Here is a 4,999-nt window from a genome sequence, read left to right on the forward strand (position 1 = left end):
GTTTCTATTATTGTTTGTAGATTCATAGCGAAAAGAGAAATAGACTCAAATATAGGAGGTTAAATGTTTTAGTGTATGTGAGGTATAACACTAAATTAAGAAAGCAAAGTTTACAAAGGAAACAAAATGTTGATCTAATTTTGGTAGATGAGATTGATTCAGATGATGAGTGGATTGTGGAGAAAGAAGCTCCCCTTCTCCCACTTAATTTTTGTTGGCTTGAAGATAATGAGCTATTTAATATTGATGCCATTAGAATTATGTCATCCCAAGACCAAGAGACTCAAGCGTCATTGAACAAAATGGTTTCTTCACATTCCAACAAAAGAAAACATGGTGAATTTGCAAGTACTAAAAATTTTAAGTTGTAAATTTTATTAAATTTATTAATAAACTTATAATATTTACGCCTAATTTACACTTTATGTTAGGTAAAAGTGGAGACAAAGGCAAATGGAAAGAGTTGAATTTGACACCAACTCAGCAAGATAAGGAGTTAGACGAAATGAGAGGGTTTGATAATACGAACTTTCCTACTATTGATACATTGGATAAGGATGATGATGACATTGGAGATGATGATTTAAGTTGAAACGTTCTAGTGATATGTGTTGAACTTTATTTGATATTTTGTGACTTGGTTATGGTTGTTTATGAAAGTTTGGAACTATTAATATGGTTGTCTTTATTTTCTATTGTGACTTAGTCATGGTTTGTTGTGAAAGTATGGAACTAGTAAGGTTTTTTTATAATTCTAATGGATTGTTTTCATGTTTTTAATCTATATTATTTTATTTTTATTTTTATATATTTTAAAATATTTATTAATTATAAAATAAGGGTCTTAAAAGGCTTGGCTTATTCCTCAACACTTCAAGGCTTATGTCTCGCCTCATGGGCACAAAAACACCACACCTTAGGCCTTTGCCTTTAAAAACTTTGTATAAATCCCCTCACCTTCTCATATATTAAAAAAAAAAAAAAATTGAATAAAAATCTTGTTAGTTAACATCGACAATAAAATAAGAAAATTTTAAAAATTAAAAAATACAATTAAAACTAAGATACATAAAAATTAAATATAATTAAAAACCAAAAAACATTAAAAATTAAAAAATAAAATAGGAAAAAGTAAGTTTTGATTTACTAATTTGAAAAACTATAGGAAAAAGAACTTTAACTTTTATAAATCAATTTTATCTTCAACTTTTTAAAAATATTTTAAAATACATTCATTTTTTCATTAGTTAAATATTTATTTCTTGAAATGACATTTTACTTGTTAAATTAATAATATTGGTTGACAATTTTTTTTTTTTTTTTTACCATGAGAACTAATTAAAATAATAAATTTTAAAAATTAAAAATACAATTAAAACTAATAAAACTTTAAAATTAAAAATATGAAAACAAAATATTAACTTTCATTTCACTAAATAATACTAGCAAAAAATACAGATATCGAAAAAGAGTTGGAAATACAATAAAAGTCAATATTTTTTTTTATTTTAAAGTTTTTTTTTGTTTTAATTGTATTTAATTTAATTTAAATTTTTGTTTTAACTATATTTAATTTTTAAGTATTTTAGTTTTAATTTTAAAATTTTCTTATTTTATTGTTGATGTCAACTAACAAAATTTTTATTTAATTTTATTAAAAAAAAAATAAGAAAATGAGTGAATTTATATAGTATACTATATAAAATCATTATCAATTAGGGAATTACAAATATTTTATTTATCACTTGAGGACCTTGACGAAATTTTCCAAAATAATTTGTATCTAATATTATATTATAAAAAATTATAATATATTTATTTATAATATACTTTTATCAAATTAAAATGATAAATTAAGTTTTTAATCATTTTATTTAATATTATTAAGTAAAATGGTATTTTAGGAAATAATTATTCCACTTGTGTGAAAGTACATGTATTTTAAAATATTTTTAAATAAATGAAATAAAACTGATTTATAAAAGTTGAGGTTCGTTTTTCTATATTTTTTCAAATAAGTGAATTAAAACTCACTTTTTCCAATAAAATATATACCCTTATTCTCTTTTCAACTCTTTCTCCAGATATATATATTATCTGTAGAGTGATTTAATTAAGTGAAAGTTAATATTTTATTTTTATATTTTTAGCTTTAATTTTTTAGTTTTAATTGTATTTTTAATTTTTAAAATTTCTTATTTTATTAACCTCAAATCAATTCACGGTAAAATAATTGTTAATTAGTGTTATTAACATCACAGGTAAAAATGTTATTTAAAGAAATAATTATTTAAGTTATGAAAAGATGTATATATTTTAAAATATTTTTAAACAAGGGAAAATAAAACTAATTCATAAAAATTAAAATTCTTTTTTTTATATTTTTTTAAATCACTGAGTCAAAACTCACTTTTCCCTTATTTTATCACCCTACTCATAAATTTTATCATTATATATAATTTTTTAAATAAGATAACTGTTGTAAATGAAAGGGTAGTGAATGACCACATTGATGGTCATTATGAACTCCATTTACTCATCTTTAAGATGAGTAATGGGAGTTCATATTATGAAGCCTATAAAAAGGCTTCTTACCCCCCCCATGTAAAAGCATCCCGAGAAAGAAAGAAAGTTCTTCCTCTCATTCTCTCTCTCTCTCTCTTTCTTTCGCTTTCTCAATTCTCTTCTTTGATTCCTTCTTCCATATTATATATCAAAGTAAGATATATTTTATCTCCACTACTTTGATTTACATTATATTTGTCTTTGTTTTACAACACGTTATCAGCACGAATTGCTCTGAAGGTAATTCTCGTATCTTAAACTTGAAGTTATTTATATAAAATAAAATTTTACATATTTATATTATTGTTGATTTGTTTTGTTACATATTGTTAAAAGTTATAAACAAATTATTTGATTTTGTTTATAATCAAAGTTATACCAATGCTATCAAGTTATTATAACTGATTTTAATAATATTGTTTTGTCATATATATGAAGTTATTTGACAATGTCGAATATCACAAAACTCGAATTTGTGGCACTTGACATTTCGGGAAAGAACTATCTATCTTGGATCCTTGATGCTGAATTACATCTTGATGCAATGAACCTTGGAGCTACGATCAAACAAGGAAATCAAGCATCCCTGCAGGATCACGCAAAAGCATTGATTTTCCTTCGCCATCACCTCCATGAAGGTTTAAAAAATGAGTATCTTACGGTAAAGGACCCATTTACTCTATGGAGTAATTTGAAAGAAATATATGACCACCAGAAAACTGTGATTCTCCCAAAAGCTCGATATGATTGGATGCACCTAAGGTTGCAAGATTTTAAAACTGTTAGTGAATACAACTCTGCACTTTTCAAAATCAGCTCTCAATTAAAGCTGTGTGGAGAAAAAATCACAAAGGAAGACATGTTAGAGAAAACTTTTACTACGTTTCATGCCTCGAATGTGCTCCTGCAGCAGCAATATCGAGAGCGTAGATTTACAAAATATTCTGAATTAATATCATGTCTTCTTGTTGCTGAACAAAATAATGAGCTTTTGATGAGAAATCACCAGTCTCGTCCAACTGGATCTGAACCATTCCCTGAAGTGAATGCAATATCGTCTCAAACTCGTGGACGTGGACGAGGACGAGGACGTGGTCGTGGTCGTGGAAGAAATCCCCGATACCATGGTTCTTATAGTAATAATTCTCAGAAAATGAAAGCCTCATTGCACCACCAGAAGTGGAACAATACTGAGACAATACAAGAAAATGGGAAGCGTATACAAGATAAACCTCCTAAGAACCATGAGAATAATTGTTATAGATGTGGTATGAAGGGGCATTGGTCGCGTACCTGTCGTACGCCCAAACATTTGGTCGACCTCTACCAAGCATCAATAAAAGCTAAAGGAAAGAGATAGAGATGAACTTTACCGATGGTGATGGATTGGACCTAACCTACTATGACATTGATTTCTTTGGAGGTCTCAATGAAAAAACGGACCATTTGATAAATGATGAAAAAATTAACATTGATTGATGTTACTTTATATATAAAATAATATATTATTATGTCTTATATTTACATTTGATTTACTTTGTTATTTACATTATGCCCTATTTTTTTTGTTATATCTGAAATCCATGTGTTATTTGGTCTCAAGATGAATGAGGATGATGTATGTCTCGTGGACTGTGCGACCACGCACACAATTCTTCGAGATAAAAGATATTGACATTAATAAAAGCTAATGTAAGTACCATATCTAGTACTACAAACTTAGTTGAAGGCTCTAGAAGAGCAAACATAATGTTGCCAAATGGAACTAGATTCCATATAAATGACGCGTTATATTCTAGCAAATCCAGAAGAAATTTGCTCAGTTTTAAAGATATCCGCAGAAATGGATATCATATTGAAACTATGAATGAAGATAATGTAGAATATCTTTATATTACTTCCATTATATCTGGCCAGAAGCTTATAATGGAAAAACTCCCGGCTTTTTCCTCTGGGTTGTATCATACAACTATAAAGCCTATTGAATCATATGTTGTCATGAACCAGAAGTTCAACGACCCAAAAGTTTTTATCCTTTGGCATGACAGGCTAGGTCACCCAGGGTCTTCAATGATGCGTCGAATAATCGAACACTCACATGGGCATCCACTAAAGAACCAGAAGATTCTTTCGCCCAATGAATACTCATGTGTTGCCTGCTCACAAGGTAAATTGATAATCAGACCATCTTTTACTAAAGTCATATCTGAGTCACCAATCTTTTTAGAAAGAATACATGGGGACATATGTGGGCCTATCCATCCACCATGTGGACCATTCCGTTATTTTATGATCTTAATAGATGCTTCTACTAGGTGTCACATGTTTGTCTCCTTTCTACACGTAACGTAGCCTTTGCTAGACTCCTTGCACAAATAATCAGATTACGAGCACAATTTCCAGATTATCCAATTAAGACAATACGTCTTGATAA

The sequence above is a fragment of the Vitis riparia genome, chromosome 10 (assembly GCF_004353265.1).
Source record: "Vitis riparia cultivar Riparia Gloire de Montpellier isolate 1030 chromosome 10, EGFV_Vit.rip_1.0, whole genome shotgun sequence".
NCBI lineage: Eukaryota > Viridiplantae > Streptophyta > Magnoliopsida > Vitales > Vitaceae > Vitis > Vitis riparia.